This window comes from Rhea americana, unplaced genomic scaffold (assembly GCF_003343005.1).
Source record: "Rhea americana isolate MKP2758 unplaced genomic scaffold, rheAme1 scaffold_37, whole genome shotgun sequence".
In the NCBI taxonomy this organism is placed as follows: Eukaryota; Metazoa; Chordata; class Aves; order Rheiformes; family Rheidae; genus Rhea; species Rhea americana.
Window position 1 is genome coordinate 5,497,604 of NW_028186501.1, and position 19,872 is coordinate 5,517,475.

Below are 19,872 nucleotides of genomic sequence, written 5' to 3' on the forward strand. Positions count from 1 at the left end.
GTTCATTAAACATGTTGGGAACAGGGCTGAGGTTATTGATTTCTCTATTGAATAATTCTTTAGTTTAAAAGCTTGTCAGAAGGTAGAAAGTCAAAGGGAATTAAAATAAAGAAAAGAAAGAAACAGGATGAGAACAAAGTAATGTTTGAAGGAAAAAATTAGTGAAGAAATAAACCAACAGATGTGTCAGGTGCGCTCAAGACAGCRGGCCAGGCTGCTCCTCCCGGTGCTTGAGCACATCTGCTCGTTAGGAGACCAGAGGCGCAATAAAAAGAGGCCAAGCAGCAGAGCCGGTGCCAATGCTTTGGGAGTTTGTCGACAACATCTGTGCTCATGTCAAGCTTTCAGATGATGTCAAGATAAACCGGGCTCTCCTGCAAACAGCAGTTTGTAAAATCTAGAAAGGAAATCTGGAACAGGGCTGAGAATTAGCATTAGAGCCGCTTTAATCATCTCTGTTACAGAGCAAGCATTGCCCCGTTTCACTCGAAGCCTGTCCCTGTGCCTCCACGGCACCATAAACYGCTAAGCACAGTGCTCTGGGTTGCCAACATCAAGATATAGAACAGCACCACAACAAAATTACTGGGAGCAATTCGGAGTATTCCCATTTCAACTAAGGTGATTCTGCAGTGTTGGTGGGTGCCAAACAAAAGAATTAAACATTAACCTAGATACCCACCACGTGCTGAGGGTGCTAAAACTGCCAAGAAAGTAGCACTCTGGGCTAGTTAAAAAAAAAAAAAAAAAAAAATGCACTGTTATCCTGAGCTGCCCGTTGAGGACAGACTGAGCCCACCGGGCGCCGTACTGTACTCACCTTTCCCATCAAGCCCAAAGCCATCATGCCAAGGTCACTGTTCTATGCCTTACTAGTAGAACAGCCCTTTATAGCCCCTCGAGTAGCAACTACAGGACAGGACCTATAAGTCTCCTCCAGAAGATCAATGTGTCAAGGCAGCTCTCAGCAATGGGAATTGTTACAATACTTCAGATGGATCATATCTCCCTCAACGAGCCCAAAACCCATCATTCCCAAGAAAAACAGTTAGGTGAATTCCAGTGTGGCTTTACAGACTTTGTATCAATATGGTATGAATCAACAAGGGGAAGGGGCACACATGCCTAATTGCTCTGGGAATAGACTGGCTTGCTTACTCCAAAGGAAAGCGAGGAATTTATTTAATGCAATAGGTCAATTGTGCAGTACTACATCCCTGGGGAAAAATTCTTCTCTATCAAGCAGTAACAAAAATAAATAGATCASTCTATCCACCAGTCACTTCGAAGTGCTAAAGCCCATCTGTATATGAAAGGGGATTTTAAGAGAGTTACCCACAATAAATTAAACTCCAGCTCCTCAATTAATAAGTTATGGCCCCTCTACCAAAACAAGATAACGGGAAACGAGACTAAAGGAATGCACTATAAACCTGGAAAGACTTTTATCAAAACCTACATTAGAAATATCCACAAACTTTATCTCACTGCATCATTAAAGTAGGCATTTTCTACTTTAACCTCTTCCTATCAACACATCATCCACCAATTTCTCTGCTTAGGAAATGTGGGCCATATCATTTTGATTATTTAAATTGGTAGTATTAGGAAAAAATCACAGTTAAATAAAAAATAGCCCAAGAGTATATATCCAAGATGCTCATTACATTTTAYAGCATTGGACATAGATTCAAGTATTCAAGCCAACCCTGACTAACAAAAACTGCTTAAAATTTATGGATATTTCATCTTGTTCATAAGAGAATGCGTTATTAAATATCATTAGAAAAATATTTATTAGAATATGTATCTGTTATTGATGGAATATGAGAAGAAACACACCAAGGGAACTGATATTTAGCTATGCAAAGACCTACATTGTTCCTTCTGCAGGTAGCTCTTGGAAGAACAAACAAAATCTCTTAAATGCTCTGAGCTTTAAAAGTCAATTAAATACAAAACCARCTGCTGCTTGTATCTTTACCATCAAATACCTAGTATAGCTCTTACACTTTGCTGTTACTGCCTTGCAGCTTCAGAAGGCCTGCTTTATTCTAAGGAAAGCAGACAAATCCCAAGAGATAAGGCTTTGGTATAGATGTGCTAATGCAGATCTCATCAACTCAGTGGGCACACAAACATGAATTCCTCAATAATCCACAAGAAGGTGGTATGTGGAGTCAACCCATACCTCTTGGGAAAGAGGGAAGGCAAAATTTAACAACTGAACTCGGGCAGAGGAAAGCAAGAGGAAGAACTCTTTCAACACACTCGCTGAATCACACACAGCTCTATTTACCATCACAGTGGCCTGGCAGCACAAGGTCTTCACAAAATAACTAACCTTGGAAACCCATCAYAGTTTTTAAAGCACTTTCTTCCTGGGAAGTGCTGGAGAGGGAGAAGAGAGAGGCAGATAGATACTGTTGAAAGATGCCTCRAGTCCTCTGTCATCTGTTTCTGGGTTGTGTCTCTAAAGACTTTCCACTGCAGAACCCCCCACTTCCATGGAGCCCTTTACCCAAACTAGATGAAAATAACAGGAAGCTCACCATTAACTCTTAATACCACGTCCTCCCCTACTGAAAGCCACCACCAATGCAGAGGACTCCTAGACACAGCACTGAAGTCTGGCAAGCCCAGATACTACTGCTAAATTTCTGATGTTCAAGGAGGAAAAGTACAGAGAGGAGTTTTATGTCCGCTTAACTTGGTGTTCATTTCGAGAAGAAAGTCACACTGTGTGTCTATCAGCTCACTGCAAGTCTCACCTAGTAAAAAATCCCACAACACAGTTATTTTTAATAAGTCAGTGGCTCCTCATGCCTCAAACTGTTACTGTGTACAAACTCTACAAACTGCCTCAGTTTTGATTACATTTGGTCTTATGCTAGATAGCCATGAGACAAGGACATCTCTTGGAAAACGTTACCCCCAAAGGCTTGTCCACAGTACAAAACCAAATATGGTTTTTCATTCCTGCAGGCACTGAATCCTTGGTGCCTGCAGGAATTCAGTTATTCAGAATTCAGTTATTCACAACTTCAGTTATAAACATAAAAATTCAGTGATTTTTACAGCTAGGGTGCCAATACCCACCCTTGAAAGGGGTATAACTCAGGGAGCTACAGAACAGGCTTTAAAGCATCTTTGATGGCACTTAGATCACTTGCAGATTCTCAAGAACTTCATGTATTTTTATGTGGTCAGGTTGAAAACATGCAGCCTCTACAACACAGAACCGAGGTGGTTCAGAACTCACCACAGGGATTTACAGCTCAGGRAACACATCCAAAGAGAAGTTCAAGATATTGCAGGGAGCAATCTCAACTGTTCTCCGATACCTTGAACCCTAGTGAGATCTCGCTAAATCCCTACCCTGACAGTAACAGCCATTTAGCAGTCAACAAAACTTTCAACAGGAGTCAGACAGTGCCCATGAAGCAGCATATGATGGAAGGCTTACAGAGACGATAAATGTATCCTTTTGGTTATAGCACTTTCCAGTTGAGTAGGGAAACAAGACTGGAGAGGACACTCCATTTTGAAGGGGAAACTAAGGCAGAAGTATTTATCCAGATAATGCATGAACTCATAAATCCTTGGGCAAGAAACCAGGAATTCTCAGCAATATTTGTTATTCTTTTAATATTTTCTAATAAATTCCCTCATCACTACAAAGCCCATCTGATCCAACAGTACATATTTACTTAGTATTCTCTCAAGCGGCTTACAGACTAACTCAAAAAAAAAAAAAATCCCACAGTGCATTTTCCAAGAAAGCGGGATTCTCTGGTTGGATGCAATAGCAAATTTCTTTTCACTGCACTCCAGATGGTCCTGATCCCACACCCCACGTCCTCCAGCCAGACTCCTASGTTTGCTGAGGGTTCACGTACCCAGCCAAAACCAGGACAGAGCAGAGGGTCTGTCAGCTAAAGAAAAATCCTGGTAAAACAAAATTCTTGTGTCTTGCAATAGAGATTGTCTAGATGGTGGGAAAAGGGGGCAGGGAAAGGGGAAAGGTCTTTTCAGTCTCAGAAAAAGAGCAAGAAAAAGCAAAACACATGTTCTCAAATCCACCAGTTCTAGAACAAGCACCTTTCATCTCAGCTGCAAACACTGGCCTGGAAAGGTAGCTAAACTGATGGGAATTTCCCTGCCCCCAGTGTACATATCATTACTCTCTCCATGCAGATTTTTTCCTCTCAAATCCATCTGCTGAGCAGCAAAATGAAGAAGAAACTCAAATCTTCCAGATGTAGATGAATTTGACAGTCGCAAGGCCACCTGGCTTACAGGGAAGCTTTCCACTGTTTTAACCTGAAAAGCCATAAATGCCATGGTACCTCACGTGCGCGAGGAAGAGTTTTCACCCTTAGCTTGTTGCAACCTGTGAAGATGTTTTGAGCTCTCTGGGTTCAGAGAAAGCATCTTGCTGCAGCCACGTCCCCCGGGAGGTCCTAGCCTCTGCAGCGCCGCTCTCCTCGGGGAGAAAGGCAGGTGCAGGGAGCACGCYGTGAGGTTTGCAGGGGCAAAGCAGAGGTGGTGGGAGAAATCCAACACTTCACGCAAGGGGGGGGGGGAAGGTGCAAGTAAGCAAATACTCAGGAGCCATGGATAATTGCCATTAAAATATRAACAGGGAAATAAAACATTAAACAGTTAAACCGCTTAAAATTCAAGTAGTATTTTGTTTTTGCTACTGACAGCACGTGACACTTTCCGGCAATTACGGAATGATCAAGTCAGCAAATCAAGTCCCATTAGCTTCTCCTTAGGAACTTCAGCAATATTTCTGTACCATTCAGGAAGTTATCACCAGTTTGTCGGTCACACTAACAGCACTTGAATTAGGCTTCATACAGCACTTGAATTAGGCCTCCTTACCAGTAGGACAAGACAGCTCAACATACTAATCAATATAAAAATCTAATAATCAACAGCTGGTGACCACTGCATTTGTCTTCAGCTGCTCTTAGAGGAAAGATATTTGGGGAGGAGTTCATAAGCTTCAGAAAAATCCACAAAACCACTCAAATGYGCCAAGCTCTGCTCCCGTTCCCTGGCAGGCTGACGGGTGCCCAAATCTGGGAGCRCTGGGGAAGCACAGCCACCCTGGAAGAGACGTTGTAGGGTACAGCCGTCCCCTGTCAGCCACCCAACTCAGTACCAGGCTCCAAAAAGCCAGCCAGCTTGACTACTCTTTGGGAAAAATGAGACCATGTGGAGCTCATCTCAAGGTAGAAAAAGAGAGGAAGTTGCAACTAGAGTGACTCGAACATTTGGAAGATGATCCTCAATGCACAAATACACTAACCCCTGCATGGCAGCAGGGCTTAGCATATTCAAGCTAAAACAATGTTAGTAGCACTTTTTTTTTTTTGGCACAAAATATTGTGTTGTGTATGGGTGAAGCTGGAGAGCAACCCTGAAGGGCAAACTTCTCTTACCCCTGCAAAAGGCACATGAACTAAGTAGTTCAACACTTCTAGGATGCACTCAGCACATCCTGGCGTCAGGCCCAGGAACATAAATCCATTCCTTACGCTGGATTGAGTTTGCTTCAGTCTTTCCGTTGGATGCAGGCCAGAGCTCCGTCCATCCCAACAGCAACCTTCTCCAGACCCCACCGGGGGTCCTCCACATGCTTCAAAGGCCCCAGTGGCTACAAACTTTGTGGCTGCATGGGGGAAAGGAGGTACTGGGGAGCTTGGCACGCTGAGTTAAGTGCTCAGCCTGAGAAACCACCCGCGAGACAAGTGTCAGGTTTGGGAACCCCCCCAGTGCTCTCRCATTTGGAGATTTCTTGGGACATTTCTGGAGAGATGAAAACCTTGTTATCCTGGGGCCCCATCAATTACTGGTGGTGGTGGTGGGGAAAGGCATTCTCGGGGATGGGGAGCCAGAGCTCGGCTTCGTGCAGACAGCCTCATCTCGCCCTCTTCTTGAGTTTCTTATTATAAGAGAAAATATAAGCAAGACCCCAGAGGATCAAAAGACAGTGTCAGTGTCAGATGATTCATGATCACCCAGTTCCTCTTCATTTCAAGAGTGACAAAGTAAAATAAATTAAATCCAGCTGACTAAAACAAGCCGACCTAATTCACGGATGAACCAGGAGAATCAAAAGCGTATGACAGCGTTTGCAGGAAAGCCTGCTTTAACATGCAAACAGCCCTTGCTGTGTAAATGGCCAATTAATTTATGGGAGCCAGATGTCCCTGTTTACCACAGTTGTTTACCTTACCGCTCCGCTCTTTGATGGATTGATAGCTGTCACCATTTTTCAGCAGCGGGTGAGCAGCAGGGCCAGCGCCTCCCAAGCAGAAACCCCTCGCTATCCTAAACCTGATGATTTCCTTCTCCCCAAGCCACATTCTCCTATTTCCAGCCTTAGTTAACTTGTTTTACTGCAAACTAAGTGAAAAGAAGACTGTCTTCCTGCCTTTAACAAATTCTAGTAATAGAAACCAAAGCCAAAGTCTCCCCGTAACAAATTAAGCAGAGGTACGGTTTCCCGACATGCATACGACACAGCTCCAGCGCTGACAACACAAAGTCAGCACAAAAGAAAAAAAAAACAAAAGTTTCTCCTAAACACATTTGCTATAAATATTTAAAAATAGCAAAAAAAAAAAAAGTACAGAAACAAAGAGATGTATGTTCGATATAGCCACATCACAGCATCAACATAAGCACAGCAAAAAAAAAAAAAAAAAAATTAATAGAAAATATGCCACAGTCTTGAGGAATCAGAAACTAGCTTTATATTTACAATATGCTGAAAGTCAAATTTTAAGTCTAAACATAACTGGCAAATTACAGGAGGTGGACTGTCCTAACCTGCTTGGTTTGCTAGTGAAAGCTACAGATAAGTGGAGGGAGAGAAAGAAAGGAGTTTAAACACAGGTAGAAAATAATATTAACAGATATATTACTATAGTAAGAACAACAATATTTAGTAGTATCCATTTTTAGCAACTACTCAGCAGTTTACCATGAAAAATGAACTTGCTTAATACAGTTTGAGACAAGCTGCCACAAATCAGTGCCAACRTCCTTGTGCTCTAACGCAGGTAAAAACCAACGCACATTGCCAGCTGCCCTGTGCATGCTCTCCACTTCAACAGAAAAAACAGGATTTCAACRTGAAGGGGGGAAAAATAAAACACATTATCACACTTCCACATAGGACATATCACATCAATGTTGTTACCCATTTGTCCCCTAAACAGGCGTCAGCCCTGGATTTCCAAATCCCAAATCAGGATGTTTCCCCAGGCTACCATCTCTTAACGCTGCTCGCGGTAATCGCCCTTTGGGGAGTGTGCAGCAGGCACGGACGCTGCAGCCAGCTGTGCCAGTTGTTTGCCATTTGCTTTAGGGCCTTTCTGATGAGGAACAAGATGTAGACTGACACTGAAAACCCACAGCAGTGGGCCCACGAAACAGCAAGTTTTCAATCCATCTGAGACGGAGGATTTTATTTGTTTTTTCTTCTTTGAGCAGCCCTGAAGCTCGCACGTTCTCTAGCTTCTTTTTTAAATGTTTTTTTCTGCTTGTGTTTACTGATGTTATCAATAGTTGCCTCAGAAGAGATTTAGATTCGAGATTCCTTTGTAATCGTCAAAACACCCACTTTGGTACGAGCAACCTGGGAGCCTGGCACATTTGCATCGTACTTCTAAACCTAACACAAATGCTTTACACACAGAGCTCTGACTCCAGCCCCATCCTCCCTCCCCCCAAACTTCTGGGAAATAGCTTCCTGCAGAGAGCATTCAATGGCAAAGGTACTCTCACTTCAAAACCCCAAGTTTTGAAGCGTCCAAGCAATTTATTTCACTGACCAGCTCAATCTTCCCACAGGACTTTAAGACAATACTCTTCGCAACTGAATCTTGAAACTTGAAGCTCGATTTTTCCTCAAATACAGCTTCTATTGCCTACCATATATTTCTAGCTCAGAACTGATATAAATTGAACAGAAACAAGAATTTAGCCTAACATTAACAAAGGAGGGCTTGACAACAAGACAGCCATCAACCTGAGCAACATACTTGAAGTGATGCAGTTGAGATGGATCCGAGATAGAAGCCTGCCTATAACTTTAATACATGCACACTTAATGGGTGTTCATTGGGATTAACATAACAAGCCTCATTACTCTGTATGAGTATTTAATAAGACTGAAAACAGTTTTCCCCTTTCTTCCCCCTGCTCTGCCTCCTACTGCTGCATGGAAACCCTGCAACATCCAAACCAGGATGCAGCAGAAGCTACTAAAGGAGGAAGGCCACGCTCATTATTTCCTATAGTTTTCCAGGTTTAAAGATCAATATTATATTTTACTCTGCAGATTATCATCTGTTCTGTCTTCAGTCTAAGATGTTCTCAGCAGTGAACATCTGTTAGAAAATCTCTTACAAAACCCCACTTAGTCTATGGCCCTTTAATCAAAGAAGGGTGAGGGTATTAAGAATTTAAAATAATATATCCAAGTTTAAAAACAAATACATGTGTTTTCTATTTGAGAATGTGTGTTATTACTTTCACATTCTGACCTGTTAAGTACACATGTTCTACCACAAGTCTCTCTGGAATTTTGGCAAGGACCGGCATTTATTTAATAAAAGGCCTTATTAATCGTCGGACTATATCGTTGATACTTTGCATTTACACAGCACATTACGTTTTCAAAGAACTCTACCATCAAGTAATTCAAACAGCCTGTATAGTTGCATAGATGGATGCACATGACTGTAAAGGAAATTATGAAATGTGTTCGCATGTTTCTATCTGCAAGAAGTTATCACAGCTAAAATTCTTGAGTAAATCGAAGATAGTTCATTCTTCTTGGCACTGTATTTTGATAGTAAGCCTATAACCAAAGCAAAATTATTCCAGTATGTCTGATAAGGAYTTGAGGGTGGGATTTCTCTCACTTAATCTAACTCGCTACACTTGTGGTTCTAACACTGGCAGGGTCCTTCCTTGTTTTAATACAAGTTGACTCACCTTCACAGAACAGGCAAACAAAATCAGCTCCTTGGCCACAAAAGAGCCAAACACTTGTCCAACTATGCCATGCTTTAACAAAACAAGGAAAATTCACATGCAGCTGCCTGAATTTGAGACATGAAGCCACCTTCTCCTCCAGAGAGGGGGGGTGCGCACATATGCGTGTGGGAACCTACCAAAAAAAGCTCTCAGGGACCTTCAGACTTGAATCTGAAAGCTAGCGAAATCAAGAGGAAACTCAACGTTTGGTCAGAATAGYTTCAACAGACACATAGACCCAGATCCACAACCAGAGTGGGGCCTGGCACCCGTGGCGGTCGGTGGGAGCAAGGCACTTGCTTTATGTTCTTCCACAGCTGTGCAAAGAACTGCATGTTGTCTTCTGGTGCTCGCATGCCGTTATAACAACTGGCCCGTGAAACCCACAAATCCAGTTTTCTCCATGGCRGGATAAGATTACAGGCCAGGAGCAGAGTTTAGAAATCACAATAATCGCYGGGAATGAAAAGCTTCCAGCTGCACTGCACGAGCGAGTTCAGCGGCTCTTGGGGAAGAAAGCRGCACGCRGTGCCTCCRCTGCYGGTTTTGCTGACAAATACGGCAACRCCAGTTAAGAAGCTGAAATACAAGCACATTTGGCATGATGCATCTCCTCATTATGARCCCAGTTGCCCACGTCCAAGGGCAKGGATCAGAAAGGCAGCTTTCTCAGGCTGAGAATCATCTCATGCACTTCGTGTGCTCCAGCTCCCGCAATTTCCCCAGGGATCACAAACCCAACAGCAGACTCTTTGCCAGCACAAGACTCTCTTCACACTCCTTCCCAACTAAAAACCCAAACCAAGTCAACCAAAACACCCCAAGGTGCTCTCCTAGTGCTCAGGCAGCTGCCCAAAACCACGTGCTACGAGCTCTGGGCAAATGACTGCTGCTACAACAGTGCACGATGCTCTGATTCACCAGCATCTCGCCACCAATTTGCCTGGCACGCTTGAAAGGATTGCAGAGGAAAACATACCGCTCTTCATTGCTGCGAGGARGATAAGAAGCTGGGCTCCTCCAGCAGCAGGCACTTTGGGAGGAGCAAGCTAGGCATACTACAGYGTCCCCAGCGCCTTCCCAGCTTCCCACAAGCCTGGCTCAGAGCTGAGCTAGCTGTGGTCTCTCTATATTTGATGGTCTTGAGTATATTTTCTTCCATAGATCTATTCACAGACTTTTGTAACCACACCACCTTTTAGCACCTTATAGCAATGTTTCAACAGCTTAACTAGGCATAGTACAACAAAAAAACTCCTTTGTCCATTTTGCTTTGAGAATGTCTACCAACACCATTTGTTGCCCTCTTGTCCTTCCTTTGGCAGTAATTAGTCATCCCTACACTTCACCATCTTGATGCTATTACTGCTTTTCTAGACCTCTGAAGTTTTCCCTTCATGTTATCTCTTTGCCAGGGTGAACAGTTCTGTATACAAGGGACAGTTGTATACATCTCTGATCATCCTTTTCACCTTCTCTGCATCCTTTTGAGGTCTGTCTCCTTTTGGAGGTGGGAGGAGAGCCACATGCTTCATTTCAAGRTGCAGGTGAGGCTTAAATTTCTCTCCTCTCCCAGCAATCTACTCCCTCCTCTCCTGCGTGCGTGACTATCCATTCCACATTGCATCTGTAATTTTTTTTTTTCCTGCTTGGCCCTTCAACAGCTGTTGGGAGATTACAACACATGTATTCTATTGTTAGAAAACAAGCCTCCAAACCCCATGTAGTGGAGCAAAAAACCCAACCCCAGTCCATGTTCTCCACAACACATGTTTGGCTTTGACCTCAAGGAAACTCTCCGGAGAGCCTGCAACAAATGTGTCCCGCAGGCTTGCCTTGCTTTGATAGAAACTACTTGGTCAAACATCCCACCACAGGCCTCAGCTACTATAACGGCTGGATCCTACCAAGCTTGAGAGGGGCTGGTTTGGAAGGAAGAGACATAGGAGAGCTCAAACAAATGACTGATGGAAAAAGATTCATCAGGACTAGGCATATCAGAAAAAGCTGTGCTTAACGAAGAAAAAAAAAGAAAAGAAAGAAAGGAAAAAAAAAGCATAAATAAAGATCACTTGGGAGGGCTGTTAAAAATTCTCTTTACAAACARAAGTTACCTCCTGAATGCACAAGCATTGTAAGAATTCGTACATGATTCTGGTCAGATTATTTCTGCATCTCTCAAAAATCTACATTTATAGGTACTAGAAAATGAGAAATTTCAAACAGAAGAAAATTATTTTCTCCTCATACTCATTAGACAATCTGTAGTAATTTTAAAATATGACAAACAGCTCATTGTACATCTGACTCAGACATATGTAACTGCATTACTACTCAAATAAACTTTAGTCTCTGTGTAACCAAACCATTACAGCCTCTGAGAAGTTTCATTTYCCCCTTCTTGTTTCCAAGGAGGGAACACTCATCTTTCACCCATACTGAAGAATTTCTCCACATWATATCACAGAAGTGGTGTTCCACTTAAATACTTCTTAGACCTCTACTTTTCATGCTTCATCATAATAAAACCTGAAAACTAGGAGATTTCTAGTTCTCTCCAAGTCCACAGAGTTTACCTCTAAAAGTGGATGAAAGAAAGCATGCTTCAAAGTAATGACATTCSTGCTACAAAAATTAACACGCAAGCTTTTGCAGATTTAAAACCGTATGCTTGAATCAAGTTCTCAACTGGAACCAGAGTCCTCAGAAAATAAGCACACATCTCAAAATATTTCTACTTCCCCCCCCCCCCTTAAACTATTTCCATCTAATGCCTAGCCTTCAGATTACTAACGGTACCCTGATGTCCCGGAGATGTTCATTAGGGACATAAAGAGGTGCCCTCAGTAACAGTCCAGCATGCTGCCTCGCTAGCTGCTCCGTTGAYGACAGCTTCAAGGCAACAACTGTCAGACAAAGGTTTATAACACTACTTGACTCCAAATCCATGCCCCATCATCATCTCCTCTTTTACGGAGACGCTCTAGCATGTCAGTACATATCAAAGCCTCCCTAATTACTGCCATTTCCCTTTGTTTAATAATCAGGAAAATATACGATTCCATGAAATCCAAGTAGTAAACAAAACATGCAAGGGAATAAGAAATTGGGAAAAGTACTAATAATCTCCTTGCTCTTATTTGTGTATGTAAGAGCCTCCCTCCGGGACCAGAGCCTGGTAAAACTCCATGTTTACATCACTTATGAAATTCAAGTATAGAGAGAACATGTGACAGTACAGATTCCTTTAAAGATTTTATTGCCTCCAGTTCAGGTCTGGGAGAGTTATGAAGATCTTCCCAAGCAAAAGAGCAATAAACACTTTACAGCATCCTGGACAGTCAGCATGTTTGTTTTTATCTTCTCCAAGGCTTGTTCTTCTGCCTTCCCCCTCTTTGAAGTTCACTACAGAACTGAAATGTTTCAGTGTTTGCCGGTACTACCCAAACAAGATTTCTGCCATGCCTCAGCCGCAAGATTCATCAACCCTTTCAGAAAAGGGGCTTGTGTTAAAACCCGAGGGTAACTACTAAAGAGACGGGACTGGTCCCTGTCGTGCCACAGACGATCAGGGGAAAATAGTCACGACCGACAGCTATAAAATAAAATCTGTTTGGACTACGCAAGGGAAATCTGCCAGTACAGCTGCGGAAGCAAAGCTATCCTGCCTTTGCAGTGCCAGGCAGCCGTCCTGCGTAAACAGGCACGGCCATCAAAGGCGGCCAGCAGCTGAGCACAACGGTCCACCCTACACCGACCCTACAGTGTGGGAGCCCTACAGCTCCAAATAAGCCACGACCACCTGTTTCTCAGGCAGCCGTGTCCTGCGTGGTGCTCGCACCGCCACATTCGTGATGGGGATACCGTTACGCTGCCRTGCGTGCCGGGCCACAAATCAAAGCAAGAGCCTTCTCGTTAGCGCCGACGGTTGTGTTTCATCTGCAAACAGCAGAAGGTGTCACAATGTCCTAGCACGGGGGGCTCCCAGCACACAACTCCTCCAGACACTTTGGGAAGAAAAAAAAAAAAAAAAAGAGTAACATACCAGGCAAATGTCAAGCCCAGAACTTGAGTTCTTCCTCTTGCTTTTCATCTACTACTTGTATTTAAAGACCTCGTAGGTAATGAAACTGTTGCTTCAAGGAGCTGGAGAAGGACACCTGAAAAATTCATAGTAGCCACCTCTCCCCTCCACCTCAGCAGCCTCCACCTCTCTACCAGACCTGGCAGAGTCAAAGTGGCAGTGACAAGGACTTTACTTTGTTTATTTAAAGAAAAAGAATTGTTTTGCAATTATTCTTCCAACTCTTCCTCTCTGTACACCTGTAATGGGCCCCAATGGGCTTTTGGCTAGTCTGGTATACTACTGCTGAGACCATGAACCACAGAGATGGTATTAMGGACACTTAAAATATCTTCTAAAGCAAAGAGCCGTCCCAACTGCCTGTTTCATTCTTAAAAAGTCATTCTGCTGATCAGCACAAGGAGATCAGTTAATGGCAAGGAAGTATCACTAGACTCCGAGAAGGTAAACAGTTGCATGAAGCAAATCTCTTTTCCTTCCTGACCTTCTAGGAATGCCTACTCACTCCTTAGGTATGAATGTTCACAGGGGAGAGAGCAGCTTCAGCAGCCAGGGAATCCGCAGATCCTCCCGGACACCGCTAAGCACTAACGACAGCTATTGCGCAGTTGTGCCAGTGACTTCCTCCTCAGCTAGACAACTGGCTCCACGGTGCTCATCATCAAAAGCCACACGCACCCAACGAGGAAGAGRAGGAGGGAGATCAGCACAGATCTGCTTCATTTGGTTCCTTCAGTACATCATGTTTTCACAGGGAATCCCCTGTGAAGGGAGCAGCTAAGTGCAGCTACTCATTACAGAAAATCATTCCCTTTTTGCAGCCTAAGCTGTAAAATTTGTCTGGCAAGACCATTCACCCTTATTAGCACTACTTTTTTTTTTTCTTTTTTTGGCATTATTGTCTTATTGCATCCCAGTCATGTACAAAGATCATGGTCAGCACGGCAGGAACAGTGTGCAAAGGTAATGCCTGGCTTAAAGAGTCTGCAATTCTTGAGATAAAAGCTCAACCAAACCAAGACAGGAGCAAAAGAAAAAAAAACACTCATCAAGGTAGTATCATTCTCAGCGTCTCAGAAGCCAAATCTTTTTTTTTTTTTTTTTCCATTAAATCTCGATAGCAGCTCCTCCCAAGCACGAAAGTGCTTGTTTGAAAATGTAAGAACTGAGTATTAGAAGAGCTGGCACCAGCATCGTATTGTTGTTGACAAAGATCACTTGTTTTTCTTCCAGGTTGCAATTCTGACCAACTTTGGAAATGCAGAATTCATTTTTTTACTCTACAACTGTAAAGAGTGATTTTACAACTGCATGTCTGAAAACTGAGCATATGTAATTTCTTTGTAAACACAAACCAGCTTTTGCAAATGTTGACAATCAATTATAATCTAATTTGTGAAGCTGTGTTTTCTGGCCGGCTCAAGAGACCTGTAGGGCACAAAAGCAACATCAATGTTAAGCAGCTCCACATTCATAGCTTCACCGTGTAAATGAGAAAGGGCTGGAAATACAAGTCTGGCAAAGAAAGCGGCTCTCTAAGGAAGGTCAAAAGCAGGCAGCAAGAGTATATGGCGCCTTTCATCTCCCAGAAAGGCCAGCCCGGAAGGGGAAGTGGTGAACAGCTGTCAAACACTAGCAACGCGCACACGGCCAAGCTCCCGACGCGCAGCAGCGCGGGTGGCTGGAGGCACCAACACAGGAGACCCCCGGCCACGCGTCTCCCACGCCTGCGCAGCCCCCGGGGGCTCTCGTGGCAGCCAGACACGGCGGCACAAACCAACCGACGGGGGCAAAAAGAGCAGCAAGAAGCGGGGAGCGAGCCAAGGAAACATGGGAAGAAACAAAGCCATCTTCAGCAACCCATTTGGGTTTTCTGGCAACATAGAGATGATCCCCACCTAGGCTGAACAAGCCACTTCTATTCCTTTTAAGGCCATGGAGAATTTGACACTTAAAATCTGCTTTAAGAAACATTCAGTACAAGACCACAGGCCAATCTGTTTTCCACATTTTTTTTTAAACCGCCCTTTGGTACTTATAATTAAATAGTAAAAATTCTATATGATTATAGTTCAATCTACACAAGCTTCAGAGGTCAAGAGGTGCGCCCCGTCCAGGGAACGGTGCATCAGGCAAAAACGCATCTCATTCCTCCAAGTCAGTGGGAGTTGGCCCACTTACAACTTTGAAAAATATTCCTCCAAGATAAAAAAACTTCAGATTTGAGAGGCTGGCCAAAACTATTCTTAAACTCTTTTTTTTTTTTTTTTTTTTTACGTCTACTTATTCGTAATGCCCAGAAAAGCATACTACACACCTGCAGCATTTTTTTTTTAAAGCCACACAATATAAAATCCTAACAAAAGAAGGAAAAAAAAAAGAACAAAATTCCTGAAAAATAAAGAAGCCTGAGAGGTTTCAGGAGAACAATATACAGAACTTAAATAATAAAAGCCAGGGGAAAGACTGGTAAAGCAGACATTCATTCAATCTATTACTCATAAAAGAGCCCTTAAAAAAAAAATCTAGTTAAAAAAAGTGTAAGAATTTACTTCTCCTACATTTAAACTACATTTAACCTTAGAGAAGAGGAGAAATCTCACTTGCAGCACTTTTTTCTTTCCCCCACCCTGGTACAAAGCTGGTAGTCCAGAGTTCAAGCAAGACCATCAAGCACACAGTAACRAAATTTTGTTATCACGCAGGGAAAAAACATCCCTGTAAGGAGACTGAGCACCCCTGGGGCTCAAATCTGTCCGCACTCCCATGGGGGCAGCACCCACTTCGCACCATTACCACAGAGGAACAAGAAAATAGCAAAAAAAAACCCCAAAGAAACAAAAAAAACCACATGGCCACATAGCCAGATAACATCTTTTTAAGAATATTATATATATAAAAATATATATTTCTTGAATATTTAAGTTATATACATTGTGCTTATATATAAGCACAAAGTTCCCCCAACCACAAAACCGAACCACTTCCTCCCCGGGACCTCCCACTTGGCCATTTCTGGGGCATTCCTGGATATTTCTGCCGCGGCTCCGGAGCACGGCACCAGCGCCTGCTGGCTGCCAAATGATCTGGGCCATCCAGCTCAGCTGCAGATCTCAGGCTTCTAATAATTTCAGGCTAACCAAATAAAAGATGTACTTTTTAGGCCGGAGGAAGGTTCTCACCTGCTCGCGGCTCCTTGGGGAGCAACGGCCGCTTGCCAAACACGAGCGAGGAGTTACCACTGCAGAAAACCAGGAGCGGAAGAGATGGGAGAAAAGGGTCTTTGGGACTGTGGAAAACTAAAGTAATATTACAGCGAAAAAGGACGCAGGGTTTCAGCGTTAGGAGCGCGCAGGGCGCCGGGGCAGACCGCCCGGGCTGCGTGCYGCGCCTCGGGCTCAGCAGAGCCTCTTCCCTTCCCCTTAAACCAAGCCGAGTAACTGGGAATCTTCGAGCAGTCGCTCAGAAGCCCGCTCCTGCRGCGCTGTGAACTGCGCTGCTCATCTCCGGAAAGATTTATATAGGAGGTCTGGGGGGAAAAGTTAAAAAAAAATATATATATAAGAAAAAAATAAAATCCTTTTGTGTTTTTAGTATCACCATGGAACAACAGCAGGAGGCTTCCAATCCGAGATGCAACCAAAGAGCTGGAAAGCCTCTTGCAGTTTGGTGACAGCTGACAGACAAACTAATTAATGGAGTGGCAAGGACACACGGCCACAAAGGYAATCCCTACGGACTTTTAACGGCTCAACACAGTTTTCTCCCTGCAGCACCTGTGCAACTCCTACCCGAAACACTGCTGGTGCTGTAGGCTGGAACGCCCCGCTGCTCAACGCTAAGTTATATTCTCGTTCTGCAGGTTTATTTTTCGGCTCAGCTAGGAACAAAACCGACCCCCAGGCCCCTCCGAACGCGTGCGAAGGCGGCCGCGCGCCAGCCGGGGAGCTGCAGTGCCTTCTCCAGCAGTCCAGTCCCACCACTCCYGACCTTTCAGGCCCTCTCGTTTCCTGCCTCCACTGCAGAGATAACAGCCTGGAGAAATCAGGGGGAAGAAAGGGGAAAAAAAAAAAAAAATATTCCCAAGGCAGCACCTCCAAGCCATGCTCATTTTTTCCATGAGCACAAAGCTGGGGGTTGGGGGTGATCACCCATCCCACATGCCCGTGCCGCACCATCGCTCACTTCTAGTAGATGCTCAGTGTTACGGGCAACCAGGGACCAGCTCAAAGCTGGTGTTTTACCGGCACCGAGCTGCCAGCAAGAAGCTGTGCCAGTCACTAGAGCTAAAAGSCAAGTCTAAACACTGACTGTATTTCAGTTTTTAAGTCAACGTTAGCAGTCACTACTGATTTTCCAGATCTCGCGTTATAATAGGAATTTCCCCCTCCTCCCCCAACCTCCAGGTCCTGGAAAGCAGGAATTATATTCAGAGAAAATATCGTGGGAGAGTAGAAAGGGAGGTCCAGATTGAGYTTATCTTGTTAAACAGGAAACACCAGGAAAATATTACCCATTTCATTATTTCCCTGCCTTTTATTCAGCTGAAATAAGTTTTTTTTTTTTCCTTAAGCCTTTTCTTCAGGAAGGGGCATACAGGGCATGTTTCCATAGTGCTGAGCAGCGGCATCACGAGATGCAGKATACGGCTAGGACATCATCTCGCCCGGTGCCGCTCCAGAGCAACAGCGCGCGCTGGCYGGAGCAAAGAAATCAAGCTTAACGATTCCCTCTGGGAACCGGAGGCTGCACATTTGCCTTTACATACATGCCATGAACCACCAAGCTCTCCCAGATCAAGACAGAGTCACTGCTAAGAACTGYGAAGAGCCTCCTTTGCCACGGAGCACATGTGTGCTGCACAGATCAAACCATTTTTTATGCAGAACATATCAAAATTATAACACAGAACCCTCCATCTTTTAACCAAAAACACAGATGAGGAGAGGAAATGCCATACTACCGCCAAATTCGCCCTGGTTTAGGAAGAGATAGGAATCTGATTTCACAACAAGAAGAAAAAGCAGCAGCGTTACCATCGCTAGCATGGAGACAAAAACCAAGAACGACTTGTGCTGTTTCCCTGCCCTGCGGTACCTGACCTGCCGCGAACCCCAGGGTAGGAGCATCTTCCTTGTCTGAATGCCTGGCAAACCTTCGGAGGCAGCAGAGCTTAGGGGAGGAAGCACCAGGAACCGCAGGGCTGAGGCCTTAACGGAGGCAGAGCGCTGAGGAGCWAAGGGACACTTCCCCCCGGCACGATGAGGAGGAGAACAGGAGCTCCTTGGGAGAGCGGTGGCAAGGAAGGCGAGCACGCGAGCCCAGCTGCTGAAACGATGGCAGAAAGCCCTGCGGGTGCCGCATTCCTGGCCAACACCACCACCCCTCCAGAGACCTTCGGGAGCACTGAGCCTTTTCCAGCTGCAAGGACATGCTGTTGGCTCACGAAGACCCAGGACACGACTGCAGCCTCCCAACCTGGGCTGCAGACACATCAGGAGAAAGACGAGTACGTAAGTGTGATGAGCTTCTTTGCCACATCCCCATTATCTTATCCTAGCTGTGCTGAGACATACTTCRTTTGTGTAAAGCTTATAACTTCCCCTCCCAACACCACTGCATTGCTGAGGTTGGGGTGGGGGAAATAGGTTTCGCTCAATGGGCAAAAACAAGAGGAAAGATCCACCCTACTTATGTTTCTGGCATAAGTCTTTGAAAACCACTTTATGTCAACAGTTTTAAGAGTTTTATATATACATATATATAGATATACATATATATATATATATAGTGTTCATGATTTGAGTTGTTAGAAACAGGTCTGGGGCATCGTGCAAGCCACGAGCTGCCAACCTGCTACTGCACAGATCATCGAGAGCTTACTAAGCAGCTAACAGCCAAGGCAAGTCAGCTTGTTGATGCTAATAACGCTGGAGCAGACACTTGCAGTTCTGACACGCCGTAGGACTTCACCTTGTCTAATGCTTTCCAAATTAGCTCAAAAACAAACGCTTACAATAGATTTTCTGACTAGCCCTCTCGAGCAACAAGGGTCAAAGAAGAGTTAGCAAATCCAGAGCTGATAACATGGTGAGATTCGTTCTCACCTTTCAATGCAACCCAAGCCTGTTTAAGTCTCCTCAGCCCTCCATTAACAGCTACTTAAGGCTGSAGTTCATCTACGCTCAGATATGTTTCAACCCCCTATAAAAACTTTATGTTAAAATAGTAGGCAATCCACAGATGTGGTTTATCTGTTAATAAACCAGCTGTTGTCTGTTYGAAGCAATGCACCCTTTCCACCCCAAAACTTCCCTTATTTTTCCTCCAAGGCTGGATCCAACTTTCACCAAAGAACGCAAAGTATGAAGCCGAGTTTGTTGGGTTTGCACTTTCTTTTCTCATTTCTGGTCTTCCCCTCTTGCCACGCTCCTCTCCTGCGGGCAGTGGGACGTTTACCAGTGACAGGCTGTCAGGTCACGGCACTTTCTCACTTTTCACTCACAAAATTCAAAAGCAGCTGCTGATGCAAGAGCAGGGATACTTGCATGCTTCCTCCACTCGAAGCAACCTACTTCTCCAACACATCCTTCGCAAGGAAGCATTTCTTAGGGGAAGAGCACCAAATAGCTTAGCAACAAAAAKGCTGAAATTTAAGCCGAAAAGCCCAGTATATGGCTCTACCAGTTCCCACTCAGTGACCGAGCACATAAAGAAAAAAGAAA